The sequence below is a fragment of the Suricata suricatta genome, chromosome 16 (genome assembly GCF_006229205.1).
Source record: "Suricata suricatta isolate VVHF042 chromosome 16, meerkat_22Aug2017_6uvM2_HiC, whole genome shotgun sequence".
Lineage (NCBI taxonomy): Eukaryota > Metazoa > Chordata > Mammalia > Carnivora > Herpestidae > Suricata > Suricata suricatta.
The window spans coordinates 49,575,685-49,594,026 of NC_043715.1; positions in this window are offsets into that span (position 1 = coordinate 49,575,685).

The window sequence follows — 18,342 nt, forward strand, 5'->3', positions numbered from 1 at the left end:
TCTCTTGTCACCTTTAGAAAGCTCATTGTGCACTGTGCACCTGTTAATATTTCTCTGTTAAAGGAGGCTTATTGACTGTCCAGGGCCGGTCGTTTCAGGAAATATTCTTTTAATGGTGTCTCTCAGTTTCTCTTGTTGTGCCTGTAAGTATTTTATTTCCCTACTCAGCAATATTTGGGATTCGCTGTCATGCACACTTTGGCTTGTTTCTTGGTGTGGCCCTAAGAAGGAAAACAGACAGACAAACACAGAGGGAATAGTAACACACAAACGCACAGACAAATCAAACAAACGAACACATTAAAAGGGGGAAAGAAAATAAAGAGAATGGGGAGGAAAGAGACGAAAAGAGGAGAAGAAGAAAAGAAAAAGGAAAAGAAAAAAATAAAGGAGGTCAGAGATAACAAAGGACAGTGGACAGTCTAAAAGTGTATGACCAGTTGAGGGGAGAGGTAGAGATGAGATATAGGAGAATATATCTGGCTTGCAAGAAGGTAAAAAAAAAAAAAAAAAAAAAAAGGAGAAAGGAGAAAGGAAAATAAGGAGTAAAAATTTTTAAAAATTTAAGTAAAAAATGTAATAATAAAAAATACGTACAGAGAAACCTCCGCTGAACTACGAACTGTAGGCCACTCTAATGAGTCCGATCTCCTTGTGCCGCGGTTGAGCCGAGTTGTATTTTCCAGGCCCGCCTCGGTTCAAAGTTCTAATCCATGCACGTTTATGCTACCACAGATGGGATGTTTTTGCTTAGGTGGCTGGCTCCTTCGGGGGAGGAATCCGTTTGTCTTGGCTCAGGCTGGGATTTCGGCTGCCCCTGCCTGAGGCGAGATGCGCAGCAGGAGGTGAAGTGCGCGGGCACCGCCACAGACCCAACCCCCGGCTGCGGATCAAGTTCGCCTTGGGGGAGGAATGAGTTCACAGCTGTTGCTGGAGGCTCTGGGAGCTGCTGGAAATGGGCTGGAGGCTCCTGCAGCCTGCACGTGCACCCAGGTCTCCACCTCCGCCATCTCCCTGCCGGGATCGTGCAGAGGTGGGGGCTATTATTTCCCTTTGGCACCCGGGATTCAGGTTTCGTGCAGCCAATGTCAGGTATCCTTCAGGTTCTCTTCCTTCTGGAGTCCGTATTTTCTCCTTCTGCTCTTGCAGATGAGAGTAATGTCCTTCTCAGTTCGATCGATGGAGCAGACGAAGTTTACACAGCTCCCTTCCTCTCCGCCATCTTGGCTCCTCCCAGAGGATAAGTATTGAATGGTTCCATTTTTTAAAAATGTTTTTTATTTATTTTTGAGAGACAGAGAGAGACAGTGCAAGCAGGGGAGCGTCAGAGAGAGAGGGAGACACAGAATCCGAAGCAGGCTCCAGGCTCTGAGCCGTCAGCACAAAGCCTGACGTGGGCCTTGAACCCACAAACCATGAGATCATGATCTGAGCCAAAGTCGGACACTCAACCGACTGAGCCACCCAGGAACCTGTCTTTTATTTTTTAGAAATGTTTATTTATTTATTTTGAGAGAGAGCACATGAGATAGCGCAAGAAGGGAGAGGCACAGAGAGGGAGAGACAGAGAATCCCAAGCAGCCTCCACGCTTAGTGAAGAGCCTGATGCAGGGCTCGATCCCACGACCCTGGGATCATGACTTGAGATTAAATCAACAGTCAGGCACTTGGCCGACTGAGCTGCTCGAGCCCTGAATTTTACACTTTTAAATGGTTAAAACGATAACGTTTTGGGCACCTGGGTGGTTCAGTTGGTTAAGCCTCCGACTTCAGCTCAGGTCATGATCTCACAGTTTGTGGGTTCGAGCCCTGTGTCAGGCTTTGTGCTGACAGCTCAGAGCCTGGAGCCTGCTTCAGATTCTGGGTCTCCCTCTCTCTCTGACGGTCCCCTACTCACTCTCTGTGTTTCTCTGTCTCAAAACTAAACATTAAAAATATAAAATAAAATAATAAAGTTTGTGTTTTGTATCTTTTTTTTAAAGGTAAGGTCTACACCCAAAATGGGGCTTGAACTCATAACCCCAAGATCAAGAGTCACATGCTCCCTCTACCAATGGAGCCCCCCAGGCTCCCCTATGTAATGTACCTTTTAACACAATTAAAAACAATTTAGGAGCGGGGTGCCTGGGTGGCTCCGTCGGTTGAACCTCCTATGTCAGCTCACGTCATGATCTCCTGGTTTGTGGGTTCAAGCCCTGCCTCAGGCTCTCTGCTGACAGTGTGGAGCCTGGAGCCTGCTTCGGATTCTGTGTTTCCCTCTCCCTCTCTGCCCCTCTCCCACTCATGCTCTGTCTGTCTCTCTCTCTCAAAAATAAATAAACATTAAAAAAATATTTTAAATGCAAAACCCTTACAGGTCTGAGCCCCATGGGGGTCAAGTTCAGATAGCACACTGCCAGACATCGTTAGCGCCATCTTGGGGTCCAAGGTACTGAAGTTATCCCGGGACCTGGCGCCAGGGTTCCAGCTATTTCTCAGACCCCTGATGGAGAGGCAGCCCAGGCGTTAAGGGCGGGACAGTGACTGGCCTCAGGCGCTAAGCTGGGTGAGGGCTGAGTGGTCCTGAGGGGCTGAGTCAGTGCAAAACAGTGGGATTAATGCAGTGAGGTCCTGGTGAGGCTGGAGGAATTAGGACACCAGATGAAGTGAGCCAGAAAGGTCCACAGGGCCGTGCTGGGGTGGGCTGGCTCGTAGGGGTCGAAATGGTGGGGGCGCCTGGGTGGCTCAGTCGGTTAAGCCTCCGACTTCGGCTCAAGTCATGATCTCACGGTTCGTGGGTTCGAGCCCCGCGTTGGGCTCTGTGCTGACAGCTCAGAGCCTGGGTCCTGCTTCGAATTCTGTGTCTCCTCTCTCTGCCCCTCCCCTGCTCATGCTCTGTTTCCCTCTCTCTCTCAAAAATAAATAAACATTAGATCATTTTGACAACAACAACAGAAAAAAAATTTTTTAACTTGAAATGGTGGAGGAAGTGTGTGGTTGTCGGTTGTGAGGTGTCCGCTCTGGGCACAGGACGGAGGCGGGGAGAAGGGTGGGCTGAGGGCCAGGTCTTGGAGGAGAAGAGGTCAAGCTGCTGAGGAGCCAGCCTCCTGGAGCAGGCCATCTCTGTGCATTTTGAATTGTGCGAGAATTAGAACAGGAAACAGCAACAGAGCCCAGGGGGCCACGGGTCAGGGAGCTGGGGGTCTGCCATTGACTGTGACAGCCGCACAGCACGTGTCACGGTGTGATCCATGAGCTTTGACATAGAAGGCTTAGCTCTCTCCTGAACTGCTATTTTTTTTAATGTTTTATTTATTTTTGATACAGAGAGAGACAGAGCATGAGAGGGGAAGGGGCAGAGAAAGAAGGAGACACAGAATCAGAAACAGGCTCCAGGCTCTGAGCTAACTGTCAGCAAAGAGCCTGACGTGGAGCTCGAACCCACGAATGTGAGATCTGACCTGAGCCGAAGTTGTAGGCTCAACCGACTGAGCCACCCAGGTGCCCCTGCTATTTTTTTTTAATTTAAAAAATTTTTTCTTAATTAAAAAAATGTTTTATTTATTTTTGATACAGAGAAAGACAGAGCATGAGAGGGGGAGGGGCAGAGAGGGAGACACAGAATCGGAAGCAGGCTCCAGGCTCTGAGCTGTCAGCACAGAGCCCAACGCGGGGCTCGAACCCACAAAACTGCGAGATCATGACCTGAGCCGAAGCCGGAGGCTTAACTGACTGAGCCCCCCATGCGCCCCTGTGAGCTGCTATTTTTAATTCCACATTACACTAATCCCACCCAAAGGGCATCTGGCTGGAACAGACTTTGCCATCCTGAGGATATCAGGTCGTCATGGCAACCATAGCTCCGTCATTTTGGGCCAAAGGGTGGGACTTCTCCATGGGAACAGCCAGGCTCACATTCTGAGGGAGAATGTCATCATCTGTAAGACCTTTACTGGCCTGGGATTCCTTCTCTTACCAGCCTCGCTCCCTCCTCCAGAAAGCCTTCCAGGGTTGTTCCAAATCTCTCCTCCCCTGACCAGTCTGGATTCTTCTACCTTGGGTCCGTTATCTTGGGAGAGGAGGAAGAGGAGGAAGCCAGGAGGTGGAATGGAAGTAGGAGTGTCTGAGGTCATCAGGAACAAACATCCATAATATTTAGCCCCTCCACAAATATCTATTGAGGCCCCACTATGTGCCAGGAACCGCGCCAGCATTGTGGTAAAGAGAATGGACCCCCCGTCTGCTTAGAGCGGACATTCTCGTGACAGGACAGCTGTCCGACAGAGACGGAAGGGAAGCCACACAGGAACTTTTGACTTTTCTAGTAGCCACATTAATAAAGAAGAAGGGGAGCGCCTGGGGGGCTCAGTGGGTTAAGCGGCCAACTTCGGCTCAGGTCATGATCTCACGGTTCGTGGGTTCGAGCCCCGCGTCGGGCTCTGTGCTGACAGCTCAGAGCCTGGAGCCTGCTTCAGATTCTGTGTCTCCCTCTCTCTCGCTCTCTCTCTGTTCCTCCCGAGCTCATGCTCTGTCTCTCTCTCCTTCAAAATTAAACAATTTTTATTAAAAAAAAAAAAGCAGAAATAGGCAAAATTAACATTAATTCTATATTTCATTACTAAGATAATTAAGGTAGGCAGAATAATGGCCCCCAAAGCTGTCCATGTTCTAGTTCTCCGGGTCTGTGAATGTGTCCCCTTACACGGCACAGGGCCTGCACATACAACTACACGGGGAAGTTCAAAGTGGGAGGATTATCTCGGATGATCGGTCTGGGTCATCAAGGGTCCTAATAAGGAAAAGAGGAAAGCAGGAGAGCCAGAGAGAGAGAGAGATAAAGAGAGAGAGAGAGAGGGAATGATAGTAGCTGAGGTAGGAGTGAGGCAAAGGGGGTCAGGAGCCAAGGAATATGGGAGGCTTCTAGAAGACGGAAATAGCAAGGAAAGAGACACATCCCTAGAGGCTCCAGAAGGAACACAGCTTGATTTCAGCCCAATACAATTCATTTCAGACCTTCAGATTTGTAAAATAACAAATTTGTCTTCTCTTTTTATAATTTTTCTTAGTTTCTTTTTGAGAGACAGAGCTAGAGTGGGGGAGGGGCAGAGAGAGAGGGAGACACAGAATCTGAAGCAGGCTCCAGGCTCTGAGCTGTCAGCACAGAGCCTGACAGGGGGCTCGAACTCACGAACCGTGAGATCATGACCTGAACTGAAGTTGGATACTTAATGGACTGAGCCACCCTGTGCCCCTGATCTTCCTTCTAGTCCCCCTTGACCTGACCCCTAGCTTGTTCCTTCATTCATTCATTCAACTACTATTTCCCCAGCACACACTGTGGGCTAGACCCATCCAGGCACAGAGGACACAGCAGGGAATAGACTAAACTGCTCAGGGGAGCAGCTCAACATGACCGGTGGTGATGGAGTTAAAAAGTGAAATATAGAACGAGCCACATGGCCATAGATAGGGGGTGGTCCGGGAAGGCAGGGAAGAGGATAGCGCTGGGGGTCAGGGAGGTGCAGCGCTTGATACTAGTCAGGGAAGGCCTGGGGAGGAGGGCACCCTGAAGGAGAAGGTGAGAGGGTGAGATGATGACATCTAGGGGAAGGGAGGTCCGGTATGTGCAAAGGCCCTGAGGTAGGAGCACATCTGCTGTGTCAAGGAACAGCAAGGAAGCCAATACTCTCTCCTTTCTCTCTAAGATGTGAGATGTGAGCCCATGCTCCTTCCCTGCTCAAAGCCTTTCTGAGCCCTGGACGCCAGGCCTGCTCCCCACTTGAATAGGGAGATCTTCCAGAACTTTCCTGCTCACTTTCTCACCCCTGTGCACGGTGTGCTATAGATACAGCTCAACTCTGACGCTATCTCCCTGGAGACAGCCCCAGACCCCTCTGGCTGAGGCTCAGTCCCACAAGACCACGCCCACTTCAGGCACCAATCACAGGTGGAGGGTGTCACCCTGCTTCCGACCCCCTGGCTGCGGGTGAGGTTACCGCGACCCCTTCCTCAGCGGGATCCTATGTTAGCACAACTCACAAAGCTCGGGGAAGCTTTTGCTCGCATTCACCAGGTTATTATAGAGGGTATTATAAAGGATACGATGAACTGCCAGATGAAGAGCCTGAAGGCTCTGTCTCTGGGCCCCTGGGATGTACCACCCTCCCAGCAGGTGGGTGTGTTCACCAACCGGAAGCCAATCAAATCTTGTCATTTAAGATTTTTTTTTATAGAAGGGGCTCAGTTGGTTAAACTTCAGGTCACGATCTCAGGGTTGGTGAGTTCAAGGTCCACATTGGGCTCCACAGGGGTGGTGCGGAGCCTGCTTGTGATTCTCTCTCTCTCTCTGCTCCTTCCCCACTTGTGCCCTCTCTCTCTCAAAATAAGTAAATAAACTTAAAAAAATAGAAGATGCACCTAGAAATACATATAGAACCATTAAAATTCGAGCTAAATAACCAAAATTATAGAAAACATCATTACTATTGTTTAAGATTTTTAAAAATTATTTTTAAGTATTCTCTACACTCAACATGGGGCTTGAACCCACAACCCAGAGATCCAGAGTCACACACTCCACGAACTGAGCCAGTCTGGAGCCCCACTTCGTGGCTATTTTAAAGGCCATATAATGTCCCACTAATATTGAAATTACTCATTTCTCATAGACAATGAAAATGAAATGAATTCATAATCCTGATCCTGAGGTTACTGTGCTTTTTTTTAAATCCTCAATTTAAAAAAATTTTAAGTATCTTATTTTTTTATAAAAAAATTTTTAATGTGTATATATTTTTGAGAGAGAGAGAGAGAGAGAGAGAGTGTGAGTAGGGAAGGAGCAGAGGGAGAGGGAGATACAAAACCAAAGCAGGCTGCAGGCTCTGAGCTGTCAGTACAGAGACCAGTGTGGGGCTTGAACCCACGAGCCACGAGATCATGACCTGAGCTGAAGTCGGACGCTTAACCGACTGAGCCCCTCAGGCGTCCTTAATATATATATATGTATATGTTTATGTTTATGTATTTAAATAATCTCTCCACCCACCCAGGGGCTTGAACTCACAACCCTGAGATCAAGAGCTATGCGCTCTACTGACTGTGTCCCCCAAGTGCCCCAATGTATTTCTCATTATACCACCATCCCCATCTCTTGTAGGTGGGGGCCCCTCTGAGTGTGGGTTGGCCGTAGTAACTCGCTCGCAAGGAGTAAAATATAGCAGAAGTAAAGGCATGCCACTTTTTTTTAAAGCACTTCTTTTTTTTTAATATTTTTTCTTTATTTTTGAGAGAGAGAGAGTGACAGCTCGATCAGGGAAGGTCAGAGAGAGAGAGGGAGGCACAGAATGTGAAGCAGGCTCCAGGCCCCCAGCTGTCAGCACAGAGCCCGATGTGGGGCTCAAACCCACGAACCGTGAGGTCATGACCTGAGCCGAAGCCGGACGCTCAACCGACTGAGCCCCCCAGGCGCCCCAAGGCATGTCACTTCTGAGACTGGGCTATGAAAAGACTTCGCTTTCTGTCTTGGGTTTTCCCTCCCTCTCTCATCACATGCTCTGGAGGAGTCAGCTGCCCTGTGTGTTAAATGATGAACTGAAAAGGGGCGCCTGGGTAGCTCAGCCCAGTAAGCTGTTGACTTCCGCTCAGGTCACGATTTGTGGTTCGTGGGTTCGAGCCCCGTGTTGGGTTCTGTGCTGACAGCTCAGAGCCTGGAGCCTGTCTTCAGATTCTGTGTCTCCCTCTCTCTCTGCCCCTCCCTGGCTCACGTTCTGTGTTTCTCTCTCTCAAAAGAAAGACTAAAAAAAAACTGAAGCATATTAAACATTTTAAGAGTTTATTTGAGCAAAAACCAATGCTGCGCAGGTAGCGCTGACCCAGATGGAGTTAGGAGCCCTCCAGGGACGGGAGCTGGGGACTGACTTTGTAGAGAAGACAGGGAAGCGAGGCAAGGAGATTATTTGATTGGCTGTAGCTGGCCAGTTACCTTATTTGGAAAAGCCTAATTGGCTGTCACTGGTTGTCCTGAGGTTTCTGTGTCTTAACCTTGAGGGTTAGGTTTGAGTTCTCTCATCTAGGCTATTAAAGTATTAAAGTCACTCCATTCTAAATGCCTCCCTGCTTATTTTTATTTTTTATAAGTTTATTTATTTATTTTGAGAGAGAGAGAGCAGGGGAGGGGCAGAGAGAGAAAAAGAGAGAGAATCCCAAGCAGGCTCCACACTATTAGCACAGAGCTCACTTCAGGGCTCGAACCCACAAACCGTGAGATCGTGACCTGAGCCGAAACCAAGAATCAATCGCCCAACCAACTGAGCCACCCAGATGCCCCTAAACACGTCGTCGTTTTAAGGGGCGCCTGGGTGGCTCAGTCAGTTAAGCGGCCGACTTCAGCTCAGGTCATGATCTCACGGTTCGTGGGTTCAAGCCCTGCATCAGGCTCTGTGCTGACAGCTCAGAGCCTGGAGCCTGTGGCCTGCTTCCGGTTCTGTGTCTCCTTCTCTCTCTGCCCCTCCCTTGTTCACACTGTCTCTCTCTCTCTCTGTCTCGAAAATAAAATAAAACATTAAAAAAAGTAAAACACTAACTTGGAGAATAATTTGTTATGCAGCAGATAACTAATACGTACTTCCATAAAAGCTTATTTAGAGAAAACCCAGCACCCAGCACCCTTGGGACAAAGCTCCAAGGAACTGTCCACCGTGCCTGTGACCCCCTCTCCCCTCACGCGTCCCTCCAGGCCTTTCTCTCCCCACATCCTTGGCGCTCTCTTGGCAACATCATAGTCAGAGGCCAGACTCCGAGTCAGACTGCCTGGGTGTGACTCGATCTGCAATGGGGGAGACACAGTCTACATTGCGTGAGCGACGCCCCGAGGTGTCATCCAATACCCCAAACAACCTCAGGGAGGGTGGTGGTACCGTGGGGGTGGTCTAGTCCTTAGGGAAACTCCTCTGACAGGTTCAAGTTCCAAGGGAGAGTTTTTGACTCCACAAGGTCAAAGCCAGGAACCATCAGGGCAGGCTTTCCTCACCCAGCAGGAATGGGGGAGCTGTATCCGCAATGCAAATGTATTATAATGAGTCTAGGGGTTACCCTAGGGCAGAGGTGGCTGGGGAGAGCCTGTGTTCTGCGCCTGTGGCTCCGGATCTGTCAACCTCAAGGTCACAGGCCACAGAAGCCACAACATCAGGATGCTGGCTCTCGGGCTTATCATGTGTAGTTTATTGGGGCACCCGGCTGACTCAGTTGGATGAGCCGACTCTTGATTTTGACTCAGGTCATGATCCCAGGGTCGTGGGATCAAGGTCCACCTTGGGGCTGAGTGTGGAGTTTGCTTTGAGACTCTCTCTCCCTCTCTCTGCCCCCTCCCCTGCTCGCTCGCTCTCAAAAAAAATTTATTTTTAAATGTGTCGCTTATTAAAAATTTTTTTTTAATTTTATTTTTGCATTTATTTATTTTTCAGAGGCAGAATGTGAACAGGGCAGGGTCAGAGAGAGAGGGAGACACAGAATCCGAAGCAGGCTCCAGGCTCTGAGCTCTCAGCACAGAGCCTGACACGGGGCTCGAACCCACAAACTGTGAGATCATGACCTGAGCTGAAGTGAGACGCTTCACCGACTGAGCCACCCAGGCGCCCCTAAAAGTTTTTAACATTTATTCATTTTTGAGAGAGAGATAGAGTATGAGTGGGAGAGAGGCAGAGAGAGAGGGAGACACGGAATCTGAAGCAGGCTCCAGGCTCTGAGCTGTCAGCACAGAGCCCGATGTGGGGCTCGAACCCATGAGCAGTGAGATCATGACCTGAGCCAAAGTCAGACACTTAACAGACTGAGCCACCCAGGTGTCCCTGAATGTGTGGCTTATTTATCACTGTCCTCACCTCCAGCTCATGTCTCCTTCATGTCATTCCCCTTCAAGGACTTGGGGACTCTGCCTTGGGGGCGTTCCTTCCACAGTTCTCATCTGGCGTCTCCCGGAAGGATCCACTGTTTACAGGGGTGTGACCTTGGTGGAGTCATTTGCCCTTCCCTGTGCTTCCATTGTTTCATCAATAAATCGGGCCCTCCTCATAGGGCGATGGTGACAAATGAATACACTATCTCCCATGAAGTGCTCAGTAGAAGGCCTGGTACATAGATTGTTTTGTAAGTCTTTGCCCTTATGATTCCCATAATGCTCTAGCCCCAGAAATATTGTCACACCCCCAGGATAGGGCCATGTGCCCTTTTCGTCCTGGCCTTTGCGCATTTGCATTGCTCTCCTAGGAATCCTTCCTTACCCTCTTCCTTTGGCTTGTGTTTATTCATCCTTTTTAGCTCAGACCCCCTCCTCCAGCAAGCCCTCTCTGATTTCTCCCTCCAGCCTAGATCCAACAGCCACTCTGGGATTCCGCAGCCTCCTTGGATCTCCTCTCCCACTCCCACTCAGTCCCTGTCCATGATGGGTCTTGTCTCCAGCACTAGACTGTGAGTCCCAGGAGGGCAGGGCTGGAAGGAGCTTGGTCACTTCTGTGTCCCTAGCACTGCCCAGCACAGGGTGGGCACATGGAAGTCCTGAAGAAGTGTTTGTTGAAGGGGGCGCCTGGGTGGCTCAGTTGGTTGTGTCCCACTTCGGCTCAGGCCAATCCCCGCGTCGGGCTTTGTGCTGACAGCTCAGAGCCCGGAGCCTGCCTCAGGTTCTGTGACTCCCTCTCTCTCTGCCCCTCCCCTGCTCACACTCTGCCTCTCTCTCCTTCAAAAATAAATAAACATTAAAAAAAATTTTGGGGGGGCGCCTGGGTGGCTCACTCGGTTGAGCGTTCGGCTTCAGCTCAGGTCATGATCTCACGAGTGTGGGTTCGAGCCCCGTGTCGGACTCTGTGCTGACACTCGGAGCCTGGAGCCTGTCTTCAGAGTCTGGGTCTCCCTCTCTCTCTCTGACCCTCCCCTGCTCACGCTGTCTCTCTCTGTCTCTCAAAAATAAATAAAAAACATTAAAAAAATAATAATTAAATTAAATTAAATTAAAAAATGTTTTTAAAGGAAGTGTTTGTTGAAGTTGAATAAATCTCCAAAATCACAGTATGTGTGTACGTGTGTGGTCCAGTGATGACTAAAGCTGTTGTCAGTGTTCCAGGGCAGCATGTTATTTTTTAAAGTTTATTTAAAAATTTTGAATGTTTATTTATTTTTGAAGAGAGAGAGAGAGAGACGGAGTGCAAGCGAGGTGGGGGGGCAGAGAGAGAGGGAGACACAGAATCCGACGCAGGCTCCAGGGTCTGAGCTGTCAGCACAGAGCCCGACGCGGGGCTCGAACCTGCTAACCGTGAGATCATGACCTGAGCCGAAGTCTGACGTCTAAATTGACTGAGCCAAGCAGGAGCCCCCTATTTTTAAAAATCTTAAAAATTTAAAAACTTGGGGGCTCCTGGGTAGCTCAGTCAGTTGAGTGTCTGACCTCGGCTCAGGTCGTGGTCTCACCGTTCGTGAGTTCCAGCCCTGCATCAGGCTCGCTGCTGTTGACCCTCCGCCCCTCCCCAGACTGTGTGTGTGGCACGTGTGCTCTCTCGCTCTCACAAAAACAAATAAACGTTAAAATTTTGAAGTTATTTATTTTAAGAGAGAGAACTGACAGGACACAGAGAGAGGGGGGAGAGGGAATCCCAAGCTCGCTCTGCACCTCCAGTGTGGAGCTAGATGTGGGGCTCCGTGAGACCATGACCTGAGCCGAAGGCAGATGCTTAACCGACGGAGTCACCCAGGAGCCCCCAACGTGCTGTTTTTAATCACCAAAATACTGATATTTTTTGGTAACGGGCTCTCAATCATTTGAATCATTGTTTTGAGCTGCCCCCAGAGTTGAGGCTACCTCATAACTTCATAAGGACCTGGGCTCACTCGTTCAGAAAGCTTTCTGACCACATCCCTCACTGCTGAAAACCTTACAAGTACCCTACCGGTGAACAGTGGCTCAGCTCCTGGCTCGCCAGGGGGCCAAGCGTTGCTTCCTCCATTTTTTTTTAATTTAACTTTTTACTTTGAGATAATTATAGGTTCACACTGCAGTTTTAGAAAACAACACAGAGGGGCGCCTGGGGTGACTTTGGCTCTGGTCATGATCTCGCAGTCTATGAATTCTAGCCCTGCATCGGGCTCTGTGCTAATGGCTCAGAGCCTGGAACCTGCTTCTGATTCTGTGTCTCCCTCCCTGACCCTCCCTGCTCAGGATTTGTCTTTCTCTCAAAAATGAATATACATTTTAAAAAAGTGACTATAGTAGCTGATTCTCTTCATTCACTGCAGTTATGTTCTATAAACCCGCAGCCAATACTAAACTAGCGAATCCTGAACCGCTGTTCTTGGAGGGGGGCGGAGTACAGCGTGAGGTTCCCAGCGGCTTCTGGTTACAACATGTTCAAGAAACCATTAATATGTAACTTTGTTTTCTGTGTGTTTCGGTTTGAAAACAGCTTACATAATATCTCTTGTCGATTCCTTCACCTTGGACTCAGGTCAACCAACGCTGACTGACACCTGAAGGAAGCTTTTCTAAGGCATGTAGACATCTCCCACATTTTCTCCATAAGGCACCTCCCAGCCTTCTTGCGCCGAGGGACGCTGGGCAGCACTGCTCTGGGGGCCTGTTTTCAACAGGAAAACCACTAACAGAGAGCACAAAAATGCAAAAAATGTGGCACTAAATAGACCGTGAAAAGGACACTTGTTTGCAGTGTGGGAGCAGCAAAGAGAAGGCAGGCCATCGCCCGGTTCAACTTCAGCTGGGAATGCGTGTTGGGCGACTCAAGGTTTTTAGGGGTTTTTTGGCCATTCTGTGCCCATCTGGGATTGACCCCGAAAGTGCCGCCGGGGCACTTTCTCGGGGTTTCCATATTTGCATTCGAAAGTATGGCATCTGCAAATAACAGAAATCGACCATCGGGTGTCATGAGCAGGATGCTGACGCTGCCAGGGTCAAGATGCGGAACCTCCCATCTCAAGGTGGCCCCTCCCTGATGCGGCCACCCCATGTGTTCGGCCCTCACCCCCTTCTCAGCCCCTGGCAACCACCAATCTGTTCTCCATTTCTAAAATTTGGTCACCTCAAGAATGTTACGTATGGGGGCACCTGGTGGCTCAGTCGGTTGAGCGTCCGACTTCGGCTCAGGTCAGATCTCACGTTTGTGGGTTCGAGCCCCACGTCAGGCTCTGTGCTGACAGCTCAGAGCCTGGAGCCTGTTTCTGGTTCTGTGTCTCCTTCTCTCTCTGCCCCTCCCCTCTCATGCTCTGTCTCTCTCTGTATCAAAAATGAATTTAAAAAAATTTTTTAAATGTTATGTAAATGCAACCACATGACATAACTTTTGAGATTGAAGTGTATGATTCAATGGTTTTTAATATACTCACAAAGTGCGCAGCCATCACTGTGATCAATTTTAGAATATTTTCCTCACCCCATAAAGAAACCCCATAGGGGCGCCTGGGGGCCTCAGTCGGTTAAGTGTCCGACTTTGGCTCAGGTCATGATCTCACCGCTTGTGAGTTCAAGCCCCGCATCGGGCTCCGTGCTGACAGCTCAGAGCCTGGAGCCTGCGTCGGATTCTGTGTCTCCCTCTCTCTCTGTCCCTCCCCCGCTTGTACTGTCTCTCTGTCTCTCTTTCTCAAAAATCAATAAACATTAATAAAAAAAAAAGAAATCTGAAATCCTCACTGACTTGCATGAAGTACAGGTGCTCCCCTAAGCGCCTGACACACAACAACTCATGCAGCCCTCCCCACAGCTTTCTGAGCAGGGACTGTCATCATGGCCCCCATTTGACAGATGAGAACACTGAGACCCTCTATGGAGGCTGTGCAGCCAGGGAGCCGGGAAGCAAGCTGGATGTGAACCAGGCTTCATGTTGGTCCCGACTCTAAGAAATCCCACAGAGTGAGTCAGCACCAAGGAGGTCCCCACGTCACCTTGGAGCCCAGCAAGTCTGGAATTTCATGAATTTTTTTTTTTTTAGAAAGAGCGTGTGCACCAGTCAGGGAGAGGGGCAGAAGGGGAGAGAGAGAATCTTAGGCAGGCTGCATGCTCGCCACTGAGCCCCACAGGGGGGCTCAGTCCCACGACCCTGGGACCATGGCCTGAGCCAAAACCAAGAGTTGGGCACCCAACCGACTGAGCCCCCCACGCCACCCTGCCCCGGCGCCCCTGTCATTTTGTGGCTTTAATGTTTGAAGGTTCTGCGACTCCAGGGCTGCCTGGATACCAAGGGACGTGTGGCTACAAGATATGACGTCTAGGATTCGCTTCAAAAGAAATGCAGGGGGGGCCCCGGGTGGGTAGGAGGATGCGGGGTCGGCCTATAATCTGATGGTAACGAGAGCAAAAGCTCAAAACAACGGAAGGAATGAGGATGTTGGGTCATTTGGCCCGACTTCTCCGCCGGCTCGCCAGTAGCCAGAGGGAAAACGGTCCTGACACCAGGCACGCTTCAACCCCGGATCTGTCACTTCCCGGGTCCGGGGGCCAGTGACGTGCCCAGTGGGGGACAATCCGACCCGTCCAAGAACCTCCGAGTCCGGGCTGAGCACCCAGAGCCTGCTTTGAAGTAAGAACTCAACAGATGGGAACTGGATGGCCTCGAGCAGGTGGCTTGGCCTCTCTGTGCCTCAGTCTCCCCATCTGTAAAATGGGATAGTCAGAGCCCCTACCTTTTAGGCCTGTGGAGAGGGCTCATTTGTTCGTTCATTTATTTACTATTTCTTGAGTGTTTTCTATGCATAATTATTGAGCGACCTTTTTTTTTTAAGATTTTATTTTTAAGTAATCTCTTCACCCACACGGGCTCCAAGTCACAACTCCGAGATCACTGAGCCAGCCAGGCGCCCCAAGGATAACCATTTTCTTTCTTCTTTTAAATTTGTTTGTTTATTTATTACTAAGACAGAGAGAAACAGAGCATGTGTGGGAGAGAGGCAGAGAGAGAGGCAAACACAGAATCCCAAGCAGGCTCCAGGCTCTGAGCTGTCAGCATAGAGCCCGATGCAGGGCTTGAACATGTGAATCGCGAGATCATACCCTGAGCTGAAGTCGACACTTAACTGACTGAGCCACGCAGGCACCCCAAGGATGACCATTTTCTGTGGTGAGGTCAGGAAGCCCCGGTAGCGGAGGTCACATTAGAGACCCGAACGAGGTGAGAAAAGGAGCCACATATATATCTGGGGGAACTGTGTCCCAGGCAGAGAGTAAGTGCAAAGGCCCTGAGGCAGGACTGTCTGATAAGCTCAAGGAATACCAAAGAGGCAAAGAGGCCAGTGTGCATGGAACAGAGTGAGCAAGGGGGAGAAAATTTGGAGAATGAGGTAAAAGAGGGCACAGGGGTAACTTTAGGTCCTTCTGAGTGAGGCGGGAGCCACAGCGGGGGGGATTCCTATATGATTTTTTCTCCTTTATTATTATTTTTTCCGAGAGAGAGAGAGAGGGAGGCAGAGAATCCCAAGCAGGCTCCACGCTGTCAGCACAGAGCCCAGTGCAGGGCTCGGACTCACAAACTGTGAGATCATGACCTGAGCCAAAGTCAGACCCTCAACTGAGCCACCCAGGTCCCCCCCCAACCCCCCCCCCCGGGGATCTGAAGAGGGAAGTGACATCATGCACTTACTGTGAAAGAGTTCTGTGACCGCATTAAGGAACCTCTGCCAGGGGACTAGGGCAGCAGCCCCGAGAAGGTGACAACCATAGCGAAGGTAAGAGATGATGGCTGTGGGGCCAGAGCAGGAGTGGTGGGGGTCAGACTTCAGATGTATTGTTTTTTTTTTTTTTATGTTTTATTTATTTTTGAGAGAGACAGAGAGAGACAGCATGAGCAGGGGAGGGTCAGAGAGAGAGGGAGACACAAAATCCGAAGCAGGCTCCAGGCTCTGAGCTAGCTGTCAGCACAGAGCTTGACGCGAGGCTTGAACCCACAGACCGTGAGATTGTGACCTGAGCTGAAGCCGGATGCTCAACCGACTGAGCCACCCAGGCGCCCCTCGGATGTATTCTGAAGGTCAAGTCAGTGGGATTTCCTGTGGGCTGTGAGACGCCGAGCTGAGTCACGACTCCCTTCCAGCCCACGTGTCTACAACGATGTTGGTTTCTCTGCCCCCCAAGGAAGTAGGCTGCTCAAGGCACTGAGCAGGCTGCTGCACACCGGAAGTAGCTGTCATGTGCTATGGCAATTAGAGAGGATATGGTCCTCCAGATGCGGGCGTCACGGGGAAGGGAAGGCAAGGCTGGCCCTGGCTAAGCCGGACAAGACTCAGGCAAGTGCTGGGCACAGGGCCAGCCTCACCTTCCACGTCCTATTTCCCTCTGGGCTAGGACGGCCTCTCCTGCCCCCAGGCCATAAAGAACTTCTCCCACTCTCAACCAGGTTAACGAAGCTTCCACCACCTTGTGCCAGGCCTGGCTTCCCTCGGGTGGCTGATCACCACAGACAGGCTACATCCCAGAAGCTGGGTATATGGCGTGAGGTAGAGCTCTCCTGTTTCATACCCTGCCTCCTTTCCCCATCTTCCAGAACTTCTGGAACTCTTTTCCCCTCCCTCTCCTGCACATTTTTTCATTCCGTTGTCATTTTCCTTTAATTTCTTTAACGTGTATTTATTTCTGAAAAGAGAGACAGAGAAGCAGAGCACAAGGAGGGGGAGGGGCAGAGAGAGAGGGAGACACAGGATCCAAAGCAGGCTTCCGGCTCCAAGCTGCCAGCACAGAGCCTGACGCAGGGCTGGAACCCATCAACCACGAGATCACAACCTGAGCCAGAGCTGGGCGCTTAACCGAGCTTAACTGACTGAACCACCCAGGCACCCCTTTCGTGTTCTTATTGATTGGTGAAGAGCTCTTTATATATATGGACACGAATCCCTCTGTCAGTTACATGGGTTGCAGCTCTCTCCCACAACTTGTGGCTTGTCTTTTCATTTTGTTTATGGTGTCTTTTGATGTCCCGAGGTTTGACTTTCAATGCAGTCTTCTCTAGATAGCCCCCTGTGGATCACCCACATCCTCCCTCCCCCATATGAAAGGAGACCTTCTGTCTCTTATGAAATCTCCATGAATGTGTGGGTCTGTTTTTGAGCAATCTGTTCTTCTTCTTTTTTTTTTTTTTTGTAATCTGCTTGTCTAATCTTATGCAAATACCATGGTCTCTCAGTGGCTGAGGCTAAATAACGATGATCATGATTTCTGGTTAGGCAAGCCCTAATCCTCCTCAAAAGGCCTTGCCTTTTCTTGTAGCTTTGTTTTCCCACATGGATTAGTTCCTGGGGCTGTTTTAAGACAGGCCCACAGATCTGGCCTAAAGAGCAGAAACGTATCCTCCCCTGGTACAGGAGGTCAGAAGTCCAAGGTGATGGTGTTGCAGGATTGGTCCCCCTGAGGGCAGGGAGGAAGAATCTTCCCAGGGCTTTCTCCTTGGCTTGTGGGTGTCTGTCTTCTTCCGGTGTCCTCATCTGTCTTCCTTCTGAGCCTGTCTCTGGGGACAAATTTCCCCCTTCTTAAAGGGGGGCTCAGTCGGTTGAGCATCCGACTTCAGCTCAGGTCATGATCTCCTGGTCTGTGAGTTCGAGCCCCACGTCGGGCTCTGTGCTGACAGCTCTGAGCTTGGAGCCTGCTTCAGATTGTGTGTCTCCCTCGGTCTCTGCCCCTCCCCCGCTTATACTCGGTCTCTCTCAAAAATAAACATTAAAAAATCCTCAACTCGCTGATCTCACATTCCTCTCCAAGGCTGTACTGTTCCCTCCTCTAGAAACACTTCCTCCCAGGGTTTTCTAGGGACTTTTGCCCTGTTCTTTCCTGCGGGCTCTAGAAGCCACTCTGATTGGTCCATGGGTTGGGCTCACCTCACCCTCCATCCGCCCTGCTGTCCCCCGCTGACCCCGCTTTACCAAGTCCAGTGGCCAACTCTCCGCCCTTCTCTGCTGTGCCCACTCAGAAGCTTTTCTTTTCTTTAAAAAATTGAGGGGCGCCTGGAGGGCTGTCAGTTAAGCGCCCGACTTCGGCTCAGGTCATGATCTCACGGTCCGTGGGTTTGAGCCCCGCGTCGGGCTCTGTGCTGACAGCTCGGAGCCTGGAGCATGTTTCAGATTCCGTGTCTCCCAATCTCTCTGACCCTCCCCTGCTCACACACTCTCTCTCTCAGAAATAAATTAAAAAACAAAAAAAATTAAAAATTGAGATATATTCACATATCCTAAAATTCACCTTAAAAAAAAAAGTTTATTTATTGAGAGAGAGCAGCACAGGAGGGGAAGAGAGAGGAGAGAGAGAGAATGCTCAGCAGGCACTGCATTGCCAGTGCAGACCCCGACGTGGGGCTCAAAACCACGAACCGCGAGATCATGACCTGAGCCCAG